Source organism: Cebus imitator, unplaced genomic scaffold (assembly GCF_001604975.1).
Source record: "Cebus imitator isolate Cc_AM_T3 unplaced genomic scaffold, Cebus_imitator-1.0 Scaffold200, whole genome shotgun sequence".
NCBI classification, from domain to species: domain Eukaryota; kingdom Metazoa; phylum Chordata; class Mammalia; order Primates; family Cebidae; genus Cebus; species Cebus imitator.
Genome location: NW_016107515.1, coordinates 3,548,607 through 3,566,651, shown reverse-complemented (window position 1 = coordinate 3,566,651; position 18,045 = coordinate 3,548,607).

The following is an 18,045-nucleotide window of genomic DNA, read 5'->3' as shown; positions in this document are numbered from 1 at the left end:
GACTTTCCAGTCTTCTTGTTTAAGAAATACATTTTTTAAGGCTAAAAATGCTATAGATAGTGATTCCTCTGATGAATCTGGGCAAAATCAATTGAAAACTTTCTGAAAAGGATCTTCAACATTCTGGAGGCCATTAAGAACATTCATAATTCATGAAATGAGTTTAACAGGAGTTTGGAAGAAATTTATTCCAACCTTCACGATGACTTTGAGGGGTTCAAGACTTCAGTGGAGGAAGTAACTGCAAATGTGGTGGAAATAGCAACAGAACTAGAAGTGCAGCCTGAAGATGTGACTGAACTGCTGCAATCTCACAATGAAACTTGAACAAATGAGAGTTGCTTCTTATGGACGAGCAAAGTGGTTTTTTGAGATGGAATCTACTCCTGGTGAAGATGCTTAAGCATTGTTGAAATGACAACAAATAATTTAGAATATTACATGAACTTTGTTGATAATTCAGAGGCAGAATTTTAGAGGACTGACTCCAATTTTGAAAGAAGTTTACTGTGGATAAAATGCCATCAAATAGCATCGCATACTACAGAGAAATCATTCATGAAAAGGAGAGTCAATCAATTGCAGCAAACTTCATTGTTACCTTAAGTAATTGCCACAGTCACCCTAACCTTCAGCCACCACCACCCTGATTAGTCAGCAGCTGCCAACATCAAGGCCAGACCCTCCACCAGCAGGAAAAGATTATGCTCACGGAAGGCCTGGATAATTATTAGCATTTTTCAGAAATATTTTTTAATGAAGTACATTGTCTTTTTGGACTTAATGCTATTGCACACTTAATAGACTACATTATAGTGTAAACATAATTTTCATTAGCATTGGGAAATAAAAAAATTCATGTGACTTGCTTTACTGTGATATTTGCTTTATTGCAGTGGTCTGTAACCAAACCTGCAAAATGTTTGAGATATTCTCATGTGTATGTAGTGTGGTGGTTTGAGGTAGGAAGAATTTCTACTCTAGGAACTCGCTGAACTCTCTCCCTGATGGGTAGGAGGTTATTTTTGAAATTCATTCATCCTTTCTTTATTGAGTAAAGTTATTAACAATCTGGGAGCATGATGATTTCTCTTTTTTACCCTTTCTCCCCTGACAAAGCTGTTCTACATACCCGAGATTTCTTCTGAGAGTGGTAATTAGAAAATATATTTTGGCTTCAGATTGCAGCGTTGTTCTCCAATCAGTTTTATCAGTAATAATGTTGACATCTTGATCTCCATCTGTCTTATTCCTGTGTCATTTCTTAATTCATAATGAACTCAAGCAGAGAAAAGGGGGGTTGTTATTAAATGGCTGCGTCAATTGCCAGCATTTAAACATTGGGAAATTTCATATAAAGATCTAGATTTCTGACATGTTAAAAAAATGGATGATTTGACAGGGCTGGGACATATTTCCAAATGGTATCAATTGGGCTAAAGCCGAGTAACGGATGTCACCTTTATATGAGGCATGAGTTCTCCTGTTTGCCATAGTCTCCACTACTCCATATTACCTTACACCCAGTCATTTAATTTAGCCATCTTTTCTTAGCATTTAAGTTTGCAATTCCTACCCCAATCATATAAATGTCCCTGTTTAGAAAACAGATTTTTTCTATATTAGCGCAATCCTGATTATTGGATACAATGGTTAGTGAAATGTTTGGAAATCATTGGTGTGGAAGATCTTGTGTCTGTAAGTCTCATTGGGAAGCTAATGTTGTGGCATTCTGGTTCCTGATTCAGAGGATCTGCAGATTTCTGTTGTTTCATCCCACTGCACCCCAGTGCAATATAGAACTACATCAATTATTTTTTTCTACTTTTAGGTGAGACTGCATCTGCAAGTTCAGAGGTGGGAAAAAAGCCTATTTAAAGCCCTATAGTTAAGAAAATTCCCCATCTACAGTTTATATTTTGTGTCCAGGCATTGTAGATTGTATCTTTCTGGACAAAGCAGAGAATTGGAAAAATTACTGAATTAGTTTAAGCAAAATACATGTCAGATGACCCAGGTAATTTCCAGAAAAGCCAATGTTTTCTCTAAATTAGAGTACTTGGAGAATTGCCCCAACCACCTGTATTGCTTAGGTCATGGAGACTGAAACTGTGTTTTCACAACTAAAATAACTATAATTGAGCCAGCCATGGAGGCCTGGCTCAAAAACAGAATTTTGCTGCATCACTGTGGATCAAATGACCCTTAATACAATTGGTTGTGGGGATAGTAAAGCATATTAATTTCATTTTCCTAAAGCAATTTAATCATATTACATAGATATGATTATACATTAAACTTTTTCCCATTTTCATTTTATAAGATAGCAAAATGACTAGTCAATCAACCAATTGTCTAACCAAAATGATAACAACAGCTGATTTGACATTTTTATTTAATTGATGGCAAGTTTGCAATTATTTTAAATTCTTATAGGTGTTACAAGCGAGGATTTGGCCTCCTTAATTATTTTTCCCTTTTATTGTTTTTATAACCTAGCATGTCTCCTCCACACATCCTGCTTAGATGACTTCTAAACAAAGCTAAATTCCTCCACTGGATTGCTATCTGTCTATGGGCTCTTGCTCATGTCTTTCCTGTTTGAAAATAAAGTCTCTCTTCTAGCTTACCTTCTGAAAATCTAATATTGACTTTTTTTGTAAGGTTAGCCATCCCCTAATCATATCTGAAATCCTAGTCACCACAATATCATTCACTTCAGAAAGTAAATACAAAGTAAATATGACTCCAGATTTAAATGCAGGAACTTAAACAAGCACCACAGACTGGAGTGTTTGGCTTTATTTCTTGCTGTGAGTCAGAGCCAGGAGGTTCCCATTAAGGTGTATATGAATTATATTACTCCACACTGAAGTTTGTCTATAACGTAATGTTGTAAGACAGCCAAGTTCTTCCAGCAATTTCACAGACCAATATTCAAAACATAACAGTATCTCATTAGATCCTTCATTTGTATAAAGCTTTACATTCTACTCAGCAAGCTATAGTTACACAGATATTTTGTTTTAGGATAAAGTAAAATCGTTTTAAATAAGCTTATTACTTCAATTGTATTGGTACCTATCAGGTTGTTACATTCATCTGGAATGAGTTGCCGTGAAGAGGAAATAAATGCACAGAATTATGTATGGAGTGTGCTTTGATATAGTTCAAAGAAACAGGAGGGGCATTTTCAGGGAAAATTTGTTCTACATGCCCATCACTGTCCAAAACCAGCAAAAAAATTCCTCAAGCTAAGTCACATGGCAGGACAAAAACTGTTCAAATAAGTTCAAACCATGAAGGAAAAGGGCAACAAGTATTCTCTCTTCAGCTTCAAACCTCTTTCTTTTCTTCTTGCTCCTTTTAAATGAACCCTTAAGAATTTTAGGCAAACATATTTTGAAAAAAGTGCTGAATTCCAAAAGATTTAATAATGGAAGAAAAGAGTTGGCTGCTGCCCCCCATCCCACATCTACTCATTCTTCAAAAGCCACTTCAAATGAGAACTTGTGAGACATCCTCACCATTAAGTCATCTCTCACCCTAGAATGTCACCACCTTCAGAGGTGGATGACCTGGTAAGATGAAGCTTACTGAGATTCAAAACCTCCCAAGGGCTGATGGTCCCAGCACAATAGCTGGAAGGTCCCTTTCTTGCCTTTCTTATCCTGGTGTTCTGTACTGAAGACAGTGATTATTTCACCAACTCTAGAAGCAACAAATGAAGGATTGGGGCTGATAAAACTTGAAACTAAGGAATATAATGACATGTTTTCTAGGAGGAGAAAAGAAAACAAACACAGTGAAAAAGAAACCCAGCACAAAATGAAAACTTAACATAAATGTGTTAAACCTTTAAAGAATGTATTACAGTATTGAGAGTCCTTGAGGAAGTACACCTGTATTTTCCATGATCATTGAGAAAAAGAAAATAGAATGGCATTGATACATCAGGAGAAGATAAGCTATATATTAAGCAACGCTTCATGATCAGGCAAGTATCTTCTTCCAAATAGGTCTTTAAAATTGAAGTAATGATCATTTCTTGTTCTGAGCAAACAAGTGAATGAAGTCTCTAGCAGAACCCATGTATCACAGTTTCCTCCTCTTCCAACCTATTTCATAAACTTTCACTGTTACCTGGTGACAAATGGGTTTATTCTTGTGTGTTTTGCTCCCATCAAGTGTTGCCATACATTGTCTGTTTGTGCATACCTTATGTCTTCTACTAGTTGGAGAGCTTTTAAAGGCAAGAACTCTGGTCTTGCTCACCTTTGCAAGAGTATACTATGGAGATATCATTATTAAAGTTTCAGTTTCTACAGTGATATAGGGCAAAAGTCTTATCTGGCCAAATCATTGTTGGAAATTCCTTAGAAAGGGGCAATTTGACAACCATGGGTCCTTAAGTCCAACATGGTCAGGTTTCTCCCAGTGCTGGAACAGGCCAATGTATCATTAACTCCTTTATGTGTATGAAGTTTTACATTCTACTGGTTTTGGTTGATCACCAGTTGGCTGGTGAGTAGGTTTATATTGTTTGAAAGTATAAATAAACTAAACATCAGTGTTACAAGATGTCTCAACCATGAAAGGTACACAAAGTGTGATACTGGATAAGAAAAGAGAGAAGAGAACATTGGTGTCTCTCACCACTTTTTTTTTTTTTTTTTGATACAGAATCTCACTCTGTTGCACAGGCTGGATCCAGGGCAGTGGCACGATCTTGGCTCACTACAGACTCCGCCTCCTGGGTTCCAGCTATTCTCCTGCCTGTCTCCTGAGTAGCTGGGACTGTAGGTGCATCCTACCATGCCTGGATAATTTTTGTATTTTTAGTAGAGATGGGGTTTCACTACGTTGGCCAGGCTCGTCTCAAACTCCTGACCTCAAATGATTCACGGCCTTCCAAAGTGCTGGGATTACAGGTGTGAGCCACTGTTCCTGGCCTCTCATCTCATTCTTACTGCAGTCAGGATCCCATCAGGAAAACAGAAACAGAAATCATGCCAAGTGTTTCAAACAGAGGTGATTTAATAAAGGATATCATTTATACAGCAACTGGAGGGCTGAAAGAGCAAAAAGAAAAAAAAAAACTAACAAAAAATGCTGTTCAGGTACCTCTAGTATTCGTAGTTTAGAGAGCAGCTATGACTCTTATGGCTGGAAGATTAAAAGAGAATAAATGATGTTATCAGGACACCATTTCTTGGGGGAAGGGTCTCCACAGAGCAGATACTCCAACCACCAAGGTGTCACTACATAGCTGGTTCAGCAACCTCTGAATAGATGTCATGTAATTGCTATTTGGCCTCCAATGATGAGCTCTAAGAGGGAATGTGGCACAGTTCCTACTGGTACCTCTGAAGGAGCCACTGTGGCACTAGTGCTGGAAATGCTAAAATAAGCTGGAGTCCTATTTGAGTGCTACTGATGAAGGGACTCCAACCAGAACTGAAATCAGAAGGAGCATCCCTTCTACCCTCCTATCACCCTCTAATTTCCTGCTAGTGCCTCCAATGGGCAGAACCTAACCAGAAGCTAGATAGCAAAAAAGCCTGGGAAAGGCAGTCTTCAGACTCCTGCCTCCATTGACACAGAGCAGAGTATAAAATCCTGGGCTTAAAGTTGAGAGACAGAGAGGTACAATTACTCCGAGGTACAAATTCATTGAGTAAGATAACAGGCAGAATTTCCTGCAATATTCCTATTATTTTTCTTTCATTTTTTTTTTGCCATAGTTGAATTCCAGTAAGTTAAATGTATGTATGCCATAAATTCACCTTTTCTTCTAATCCCATAGTTCATTAGCCCAATATCCTGCTTATAGCATGTGATTAATGAAGGTATTGAATGGATAAATGAATGTCTTTTTGGTGTTTTGGCACTAAGGGAATTTTCTCTGATTATTAGCCCTGTTTAACTGCCATTGAGAAATGAGTCTAGAGAAAATATACAAGAACCTAAAGGTAAACTTTGCCGTAATTCACTGACATTGCAAATGCACCTATGCAAACAGTTCAATTGGTTTCTAACCCCAGCTATCTCCCCTAACTCTCTACCTTTAGTTTACTCTGGAAAATCTCCACTGCAGCTAGCTACACTTGCATAGCCTAAGAGTGACATCCAGTGGCTTACAACTTAATCGCTCATTGTAATACATCTGGAAATCTAACCAGCTCTCCATTATCATTTTAAATAGAAAGAAGCACAATATATAAAACTCTTAACAGAAGATGAAACTTAGACAATCGTTAGATTTACTTTGGGAGAGTATTAAAAGAGATTTGCCTATCTAGTTGTTTGAGATCTCATATTCAAGTTCATTTGTCTTTTTTCCTTTTCTGAGTACATGCCTGTTATAATTCTGGTGATGTCTGCCAATGGCATAGGCTGGTAGTTAGAGAAGGAAACGGGATAGATAGGACCAGGACTGAGATAATTAATCAACTCTAGACCTGGCTCCCAAGACCAGAGGCTCATTACTTTAGGCTCCCAGTATTGGAAGCCTAAAAGCCTGACTTTTCCTAATAGGAAAGTCAGCCTAAATCCAGGCTTGAGCTAACATCTAAAGGTTCCCAGTATGGTGGTAAGAGTCTGTCCAGTGTTCCAGGCAGAGACAGTCCTTAGATTTAGGAGGGCTCATCACTCATGGTCCCAGAGGATTAGGCTACTCAGGAATGATTCCTAGCCAGCAGCTGAGGCAAGGGAGCCTGGGATCAGCAAAATGTCAGGCCAGCAACGTAGCTTTCTCAAGTTCAGGATGGTGCTGCATTCAATGTCAGGAAGCTGAAGATTATTTCTATATGGAGCTCATGAAGTCAATCTCATTCTAGTATAGGCACAGTATCAAAAAATAAACCAATTTCATGCATGTTTTAAATTCTCCTCTTTTTTTCAATAGAATAGTCCAAGATACCAATAACTTCATCATAACACCTCACACTTAAATGAACTAGGAAGAGAAATCCCTGTTTAGATGGACTTTTGCTTGAAAAATACCACCAACTCAGAATTCACAGTAGTTTCAATATGTTCTCCTCCTCAAAGGAATTCATCCCAGACAAGCTCCTTCCCCGTTTAATAGTATTTTCCAGAGGCAACCCAGAAAAAATGTATTTATTTGTAAATATGCAGCAGTGACTTCAAATGAAACCTCATGTTAGCTGTTGTTAGAACTATTCAGACACCTCAGTGATTTGGGCTTGATTTGGGAGAAGGTACTAAGAGTGATTTGTGAATATAATTAGTTTACCTCATGATGTCAATATACAGTAAGAGATGTGTTGTGCCTTCCCTCTATTTAATCAAATCCCATAGGGAATAAGATATATTTTTCTGACTACAAATTCTGTAAGGAAAACAGTTTCCACAAAGTCTACTTGCCCATTACACCAAAGTGATGGGTGGGGTTAGCGTCTCCTATGGAAATTTCCATGCATTTTTAGAACATATGGAAACTGCAAGGCAGAGCTATGAAAATTCAGAGATGCTTACAACATCAAAATGTTCTTTTCCTCAGTAAGAATGTACTGTCATATGACAATGAGGAGGAGGAGGATGGTGAACTTAGCTTTTATCAAGGCACTTATTTCTGTGGAAAATTGGAGCTCTCAGCAATCCGGTGGAAAAAAGTTCAAAGTACAAACTCATAACGATGTTTTAATTCTCAGTAAAATAGAAATGTCTGAAACTTAAACAGAAACTAGATGATATACATAGTTCGTCTTTTCCAATTAATCAATCTAATGACAGCCGGTTGGCCAAGATAGTATAAGGTAGATATTTCAACTAAAATAGATACATTTTTATTAGTATTTTGTCTAGTGTTTTCCCCCAGAAATGCTTTTGCTAGGACATCATATTTTAATAGGAAACAGATTATGTGTCTCAAATCTAATCAACAAATGCAAGAACTTTCACTTACCCCCTCCAGTTTATTGTCCATGGGCAGCCTGCCTTTGTTTTTTGTTTACTTAACCTTGTGCAGCTCTTACCAAAATGGAGAGCAAAAGAGATGGAATAAATCTGGGAAATGCTCCAGAACTCGAAATGCCTCAGTGGCTTATTCTGTGTGATAGCAGGCTTGGTGATAACAGAAGATACTATTTTCGGGAGGCCCCTCAACATCTCCACTGATGGCTCACATCTGACTGCAACTCATTTTACTGCACTGCTCATTGGCAGAGTCCCCTTCAGGTGAAAAGACTTGTCCTCATGACCCCCTTGTCCCATGATCGAGGAAGATTTTCATGGGGGAGACTCACAAGAATCTATAAAGAGGTCAAAGTTATATTGCAGGAATTGACTTTGACTCAGTGATAAGACTTTTGAATTAATTTCTTTCTTTGTGGAGGGTGAGAAAACTCATTACTTAAACAGGCAATGGAGAGTTAAAATACAGGAAAAAATGTATTGGACTGAGTAAGTTGTAGGGTGTATGTATAAATGAAAGGAGGCTTGTAACTGAATTTCTCTTAAACACTTGATTTAGACATTCTACATCATTTTACCTAAGGGACAAAGAACAAAATACAATATCGAATATTTATTAAAGACCCAATAGAACATAGATTGTTGCTGAGGTATAAACAGAAAGAATATTTTCTAGAAAAGTAGAATACAGTTCTACCTAAAAGTTCCATTCTGTCTTCTCTGAAAGTTATCACAGAGTTGAGGCCTCATAAAAATGGGTCCTTTGTATATCCAGGTGAGGACTCTCGTGTGGTTCCCAAGGAAAAGAAGTGTTCATATTAAATATGATTTCATACTCTCTGTAACACATCCCCTTTTCACTCCATGCCTAAGGCACTCAGATATGAATTTCGGCTTGCATTTACAGCAAATCAAGATAAAAATACTTCATTATTCAGACATTTTAGCTCTCTGCACCTGGTTAAGGTGCCCATCTAAATGAGGCACTTAATATAGATATGTGTGACCTTGAACAAATGACATCTATGTTGAGTTTCAATATTGCCCAAAAAGTGAATATGTTATAGTGGAAGGAAAAAACATAGCAAGATTCATAAAAGCAAAATGAGTCAAGTTTAAAATTTTAGGGAAAAAAAGTAAGAGTTGATGAGACCTTTGAATAAGCAAAATAAGACGGAGAGGATGTGTTTATATTCTTGTGACCACAAGAAAGAGCATAACGATTAGCACTGTTAGAATTCAACCATTGAGACCTGAGGAGATCCCAGTGAGAGAGAACTCTGGTCCCTATTCCCAATCCCCTGGGCAAAAGTACTTCCTTGTCATGCTAATTGCACCATTATAAGACAAGTCAAATACAAATGAAATAAACAGTAATTTGGGGCATAGCAACATCTGGACTAGCCAACTCCTTCTTGGAGACAAGTAAGGGGAGGAGCATTAGAGTCGGGGAAACAAAGAATGCGATCATGGTATAAAAGATAAACTGAGTTTGAGGGCTTAGGCATTTCTCTAGTCCTGAAGACATACCTGTCATATCATGCTCTTAATTTGGTCATGGTCAGGGTAAATAATTAACCTAATACAATACCTCCTCTATAAAAACCCTAGAAGAAAATCTAGTCAATACCATTCAGGACTTAGGCATGGGCAAGGATTTCATGATGAAAACACCAAAAGCAATTGCAACAAAAGGAAAAATTGACAAATGCGATCTAATTAAATTAAAGAGCTACGCAGCAAAAGAAACTATCATCAGAGTGAACAGACAACCTAAAGCCCCACCCTCCTGAGAGAGAACACCTGCGAAAAGAGGCAATTGTGGGTACAGTTTTGGCAGACTTAAATGTCCCTGCCTAGCAGCTCTGAAAAGAGCAGCGAGTCTCCCAGTACAGTGTTCCAGCTATGATAAGGGACAGACTGTCTCCTTAAATGGCTCCCTGACCCCTGTGTATCCTGACTGGGAGACATCTCCCAGTAGGGGCTGACAGGCACCTTCATACAGAAGAGTTCTGGCTGGCATCTGTTGGGTACCCTTCTGGGACGAAGCTACCAGAGGAAGGAATAGGCAGTAATCTTTGTTGTTCTACAGCCCCGCTGGTGATTCCCAGGCATGCAGGGTCTGCAGTGGACCTCAAGCAAACTTCAGCACAACTGCAGCAGAGGGGCCTGGCTGTTAGAAGGAAAACTGAGAAACAGAAAGAAATAGTCTCAACATCAACAGAAAGGATGTCCACTCAGAGAACCATTTCAAAGGTCACTGACTTCAAAGACCAAAGGTAGATAAATTCACAAAGATGGGAGAAAACCAGCACAAAAACGCTGAAATTTCCAGAAAACAGAAAGCCTCTTTTCCTCCAAGGAATCACAATTCCTAGCCAGCAAGGGAACAAACTAATTAGTCAAATTAGTTTGACTAATTGACAGAAGCAGGCTTCAGAAGATGGGTAATAACACATTTCTCCAAGTTAAAGGGGTATGATCTAACCCAATGCAAGGAAGCTAAGAACCTTGAATAAAGGTTAGACAAAATGCTAACTAGAATAACCAGTTTAGAAAAGAACATAAATGACCTGAGGGAGCTGAAAAAAACCAGCATGAGAACGTTATGAAGCATATACAAGTTTCAATACCCAAATCACTCAAGCAGAAAAATAGATATCAGAGACTGAAGATCAACTCAAGGAAATAAAGTGAGAAGACAAGATTAGAGAAAAAAGAGTGAAAAGAAATGAAGAAATGAACAAAGCCTCCAAGAAATATGAGATTAAGTGAAAAGACCAAATCTACATTTTATTGGTGTACCTGAAAGTGACAAAGAGAATGAAACCAAGTTGGAAAACACTCTTCAGGATATTATCCAGGAGAACTTCTCCAACCTAGCAAGGCAAGCCAACATTCAAATTCAGGAATTACAGAGAACACCACAAAGACATTCCTTGAGAAGAGCAACCCAAGAAAGACACATAATCATCAGATTCACCAGGGTTGAAATGTGGGAAAAAATGCTAAGAGCAGCCAGAGAGAAAGTGTACCCATAAAGGGAAGCCCATCAGACTCACAGCAGACCTCTTGGCAGAAACCCTACAAGCCAGAATAGAGTGAGGGCCGATATTCAGCATTTTTAAAGAAAAAAAATTTCTTCCCAGAATTTCATATCCAGCCAAACTAAGCTTCATAAGTGAAGGAGAAATAAAATCTTTTATGGACAAGCAACTGCTGAGAGATTCTGTCACCATGAGGCCTGCCTTACAAGAGCTCCTGAAGGAAGCACTAAACATGGAAAGGAACAATTGGTACCAGCCACTGAAAAAACATACCAAATGGTAAAGACAATTGACACTATGAAGAAACTGCATCGACTAACAGGCCAAACAACCAGATAGCATCAAAATGGCAGGATCAAAGTCACATATAACAATATTAACCTTAAATGTAAATAGGCTAAATGCCCCAATTAAAAGACACAGACTGGCAAATTGGATAAAGCACCCATTGGTGTGCTGTATTCAGGAGACCCGTCTCACATGCAAAGACACACATAGGCTCAAAATAAAGGGATGGAGGAATATTTACCAAGCAAATGGAAAGCAAAAAAAAAAAAAGAAAGGAGGGGTTGCAATACTAGACTCTGATAAAACACTAGTCTCTGATAAAACAGACTTTNAAAAAAAAAAAAAGAAAGGAGGGGTTGCAATACTAGACTCTGATAAAACACTAGTCTCTGATAAAACAGACTTTAAACCAACAAAGATCAAAAGAAACAAAGAAGGGCATTACATAATGGTAAAGGGATCAATGCAACAAGAAGAGCTAATATTCTAAATATATATGCACCCAGTACAGGAGCACCCAGATTCATAAGGTAAGTTCTTAGAGACCTACAAAGAAACTTAGACTCCCACACAATAATAGTAGGAGATCTTTGTCAATATTAGATAATTAATGAGACAGAAAATTAACATGGATATCCAGAACTTGAACTCAGATCTGGACCAAGTGGACCTAATAGCCATCTACAGAACTCTCCACTCCAAATTAACAGAATATACATTCTTCTCAGCACTACATCACACTTATTCTAAAATAGACCACATAATTGGAAGCAAAACACTCCTCAGCAAATGCAAAAGAACGGGAATCATAACAGTCTCTCAGACCACAGTGCAATCAAATTAGAACTCAGGATTAAGAAACCCACTCAAAGCTGCACAACTACAAGAAAACTGAACAACCTGCTCCTGAATGACTACTGGATAAATAATGAAATGAAGGCAGAAATAAAGATGTTCTTTAAAACCAATGAGAATGAAGACACAATGTACAAGAATCTCTGGGATACATTTAAAGCAGTGTCTAGATGGAAATTTACAGCACTAAATGCCCGCAAGAGAAAGCAGGAAATATCTAAAATCGACACCCTAACAACACAATTAAAAGAACTAGAGGAGCAAGAGCAAACAAATTCAAAAGCTAGCAAAAGACAAGAAATAACTAAGATTAGAGCAGAAGTGAAGGAGATAGAGACATGAAAAACACTTCAAAAAAACAATGTATCCAGGGGATGGTTTTTTGAAAAGATCAACAAAATAGACTGCTAACCAGACTAATAAGGAAGAAAAGAGAGAAGAATCAAATAGATATAATAAAAAATGATAGGGTTCAATCCAAGATGGCCGTTTAGGAACAGCTCGGAGTTACAGCTCCCAGTGAAAGCACAGAGGGTGAGTGGACACCGCATTTTTATAGCCCACGGACCAGGAGATTCCCAGGCGGAGGAGACCCACGGGCCACCAGCAAGGCTGTTTTGGCCAGCACGGTTCTTTCGGTCGGTGGAGCTGCTTTGCCCTACGCAGCTGCTTCATCGGCAGCTGGGCGAGCAGTTCTCTGTACAAAATACACTGGTCCGGGTGCCCTTTTGGCTGGCGATTGGAGGCCCAGGAAGCCACACACTCATCTGATTAAAGAGGGGGCTGAACAGGGAGCCAGGCCAGGAGATTCCTGAGCAAAAAAAGCACCACGAATCTCAGCGCCGCTTTTTAAGCCGGCACAGTAGGTTGCCACACAGGAAACACATCCTGGTGCACTTTCAACAGGCGACTGGAACACCTGGGATAAAAAAGGAAAAAAAAAAAAAGGCTCTGAGGCAGGGAACCAGGTGATCAGGCTCGGCTGGTCCCACCCCGACAAAAGAACAGCAATCAGAAACTCTCTGGATTGAGAGTTTCACAGCAAGCACAGCTGAACCCGGGAGGGTCCAGCTCTGTAGGGGAGGGGCATCCGCCATTACCGAGGCACTCCACCAATAAGGAAGTAGTCCGCCATTGCTGAGGCAGCCTGCTGTTGCCAAGGCAACCCGCCATTGCTGAGGCTGCCTGCCATTGCCAAGGCAACCTGGCATTACAGAGAGAGTCCGCCATAACAGAGGCGGGCCATCATTGCCAAGGCAGTGCTAACTACGCCCATATAAACAAGACTGCAGGGAAGTTCACAAGGCAGCTGGGCAGAGCCCACAGCAACTCAGCAAAGCCTCTGCAGGCAGACAGTGACTAGGCTGCCTCCTTGCTGGGCAGGGCAGCCCTGGAAAAAAAAAAAAAGGCAGCAGCACAACGAAAACTCATAAATAAAGCCCTAACTCCCTGGGTCAAAGCACCTGGGAACAAAAAGCAGTTTAAGAGTTCTGCTGCAGCAGACCTAAACGTTCCTGCCCAGCAACTCTGAATGAACAACGGAGCTCACAGCTCAGCACTTAAGCTCCTATAAAAGACAGACTGTCTCCTCAAGCAGCTCCCTGACCCCTGTATATCCAAAGAGTCACCTCATAAAGGAGAGATCAGACTGACCTTTGGCAGGTATCCTTCTGGGACAAAGATAGCAGAAGAAGAAACTGGTAGCAACCCTTACTGTTTTGCAGCCGCTGCAGGCGATCCAAAGGCAAGCAGGGCCTAGAGCGAATCTTAACTGTCCTACAGCAGAGGGGCCAGACTGTTAGAAGGAAAAGTAAGAAACAGAAATAACTTCGTCATCAACAAACTAGATGTCCACTCAGAGACCCAATCTGAAAGTCAGCAACTACAAAGACAACAGGTAGATAAATCCATAAAGATGGGAAGAAACCAGCGCAAAAAGGATGAAAACACCCGAAACCAGAACACCTCTCCTCCTACAAGGGATCACAACTCCTCACCAGCAAGGGAACAAGGTTGGATGGAGAACAAGTGTGATGAAATGACAGAATCAGACTTCAGGAGGTGGGTAGTAAGAAACTTCCGTGAACTAAAAGAACATGTTCTAACCAAATGCAAAGAAACTAAAATCCTTTAAAAAAGATTTGACGAAATGCTAACAAGAATGGACAATGTAGAAAGGAATATGAGTGAACTGATGGAGCTGAAAAACACAATACAAGAACTTCGCGAAGCATGCACAAGTTTCAACCGCTGAATTGACCAAGCAGAAGAAAGGATATCTTCTGAGGTCGAAGATCAGCTCAATGAAATAAAATGAGAAGGCATGATTAGAGAAAAAAGGGTAAAAAGGAATGAACAAAGTCTCCAAGAAATGTGAGACTATGTGAAAAGACCTAATCTACATTCGATAGGTGTACCTGAATGCAATGAAGAGAATGAATCCAAGCTGGAAAATACTCTTCAGGATATTATCCAGGAAAACTTCCCCAACCTAGCAAGGCAGGCCAATATTCAAGTGCAGGAAATACAAAGAACACCACAAAGATATTCCTCAAGAAGAGCAACCCCAAGGCACATAATCGTCAGATTCACCAGGGTTGAAATAAAGGAGAAAATGCTAAGGGCAGCCAGAGACGAAGGTCAGGTTACCCACAAAGGGAAGCCCATCAGACTCACAGCAGATCTCTCAGCTGAAACCCTACAAGCCAGAAGAGAGTGCGGGCCAATATTCAACATCCTTAAAGAACTTTCAACCCAGAATCACATACACAGCCAAACTAAGCTTCATGAGTGAAGGAAAAATAAAATCCTTTGCGAACAAGCAAGTACTCAGAGATTTCGTCACCACCAGGCCTGCTTTACAAGAGCTTCTGAAAGAGGCTCTACACATAGAAAGGAACAACCAGTACCAGCCACTCCAAAAACATGTCAAATGGTAAAGAGCATCAACACAATGAAGAACCTGCATCAACTAATGGGCAAAAGAGCCAGCCAGCACCAAAATGACAGTATCAAATTCATACATAACAATATTAACCCTAAATGTAAATGGACTAAATGCCCCAATCAAAAGACACAGACTGGCAAATTGGATAAAAAGCCAAAACCCATCGGTGTGCTGTGTCCAGGAAACCCATATCACATGCAAGGATACTCAAAGGCTCAAAGTAAAGGGATGGAGGAAGATTTACCAAGCAAATGGAAAGCAAAAAAAAGCAGGAGTTGCAATTCTCATCTCTGGTAAACTAGACTTTAAAGCAACAAAGATCAAAAGAGACAAAAAAGGATATTACATAATGGAAAACGATCAATGCAACAAGAATTGCTAACAAACCTAAATATATACGCACCCAATACAGGAGAACCCAGATACATAAGGCAAGTTCTAATGACTTACAAAGAGACTTAGGCTCCCACACAATTATACTGGGTGACTTTAACACCCCATTGTCAATATTAGACAGATCAACTAGACAGAAAATTAACAAGGATATCCAGGACTTGAACTCAGACCTGGACCAAGGTAACTTAATAGACATTTACAGAACTCTCCACCCCAAATCCACAGAATATACATTCTTCTCAGCACCACATCACATCTGCTCCAAAACTGCCCACATAATCGGGAGTAAATCGCTCCTCAGCAAATGCAAAAGAACGGAAATCATAACAAACAGTCTCTCAGACCACAGTGCAATCAAGTTAGAACTCAGAATTCAAAAGCTAACCCAGAATCACACAGCTTCATGGAAACTGAACAACTTGCTCTTGAATGTTGACTGGATAAACAATGAAATGAAGGCAGAAATAAAGATGTTCTTCGAAACCAACGAGAATGAAGACACAACATACCAGAATCTCTGGGACACATTTAAAGCAGTCTCTAGAGGAAAATATATAGCAATAAGTGCCCACATGAGAAGCAAGGAGAGATCAAAAATTGACACCCTATCATCAAAATTGAAAGAGCTAGAGGAACAAGATCAAAAAAACTCAAAACCTAGCAGAAGACAAGAAATAGCTAAGATCAGAGCAGAACTGAAGGAGACAGAGTCAAACCACCATCAGAGATTATTACAAACTCTATGCACATAAGCTAGTAAACCTGGAAGAAATGGATAAATTCCTGGACACTTGCCTCCTCCCAAGCCTAAACCAGGAAGAAGTTGAAACCCTGAACAGACCCATAACAAGGTCTAAAGTTGAGGCAGCAATTAAGAGCTTACCACTCAAAAAAAGCCCAGGTCCAGACGGGTTCACAGCCAAATTCTACCAGACATACAAAGAGGAGCTGGTGCCATTCCTTCTGAAACTATTCCAAGCAATCCAAAAAGAGGGAATCCTTCCCAAATCATTTTATGAGACCAACATCATCCTGATACCAAAACCCGGCAGAGACTCAAAAAGAAAAGAAAACTTCAGGCCAATATCCATGATGAACATGGAGGCAAAAATCTTCAATAAAATACTGGCAAGCCGATTGCAACAGCACATCAAAAAGCTAATCCACCATGATCAAGTAGGCTTCATCCCGGGGATGCAAGGCTGGTTCAACATATGCAAGTCTATAAATGTAATACACCACATAAACAGAACCAAAGATAAAAACCACATGATTATCTCAACTGATGCAGAAAAGGCCTTTGACAAAATTCAACAGCCCTTTATGCTAAAAACCCTCAGTAAGCTAGGTATTGACAGAACGTATCTCAAAATAATAAAAGCTATCTATGACAAACCAACAGCCAATATCATACTGAATGGGCAAAAACTGGAAGCATTCCCTTTGAAATCTGGCACTAGACAAGGATGCCCTCTCTCACCACTCCTATTCAATATAGTACTGGAAGTTCTAGCCACAGCAATCAGGCAAGAAAAATAAATAAAGGGCATTCAAATAGGAAAGGAGGAAGTCAAATTGTCTCTATTTGCAGACGGCATGATTGTATATCTAGATCCAACGTCTCAGCCCAAAATCTCCTGAAACTGATAAGCAACTTCCGCAAAGTCTCAGGATACAAAATCAATGTGCAAAAATCACAAGAATTCCTATACACCAATAACAGACTTAACGAGAGCCACATCAAGAATGAACTGCCATTCACAATTGCTACAAAGAGAATAAAATACCTAGGAATACAACTAACAAGGAACGTAAAGGACCTCTTCAAGGAGAACTACAAGACACTGCTCAACGAAATAAGAGAGGACACAAACAGATGGAAAAACATTCCATGTTCCTGGTTAGGAAGAATTAATATCATGAAAATGGCCATACTGCCCAAAGTAATTTACAGATTCAATGCTATCCCCATCAAGCTACCAATGATCTTCCTCACAGAACTGGAAAAAGCCACCTTAAACTTCATATGGAACCAAAAGAGAGCCCACATAGGCAAGTCAATTCTAAGCAAAAAGAACAAAGCAGGAGGTATCACACTACTGGACTTCAAACTATACTACAAGGCTACAGTAATCAAAACAGCATGGTACTGGTACCAAAACAGAGATATAGACCAATGGAACAGAACAGAGGCCTCGGCAGCAACACAGCATATCTATAACCATCCGATATTTGACAAACCTGACAAAAACAAGCAATGGGGAAAGGATTCCCTGTTTAATAAATGGTGTTGGGAAAACTGGCTAGCCATGTGCAGAAAGCAGGAACTGGACCCTTTCCTGACACCTTACACTAAAATTAACTCCAGATGGATTAACGACTTAAACATAAGACCTAACACCATTAAAACCCTCAAAAAAAATCTAGGCGAATCCATTGAGGACATAGGTGTAGGCAAGGACTTCATGACCAAAACACCAAAAGCATTGACAACAAAAGCCAAAATAGACAAATGGGACCTAATCAAACTACACAGCTTCTGCACAGCAAAAGAAACAGTCATTAGAGTGAATC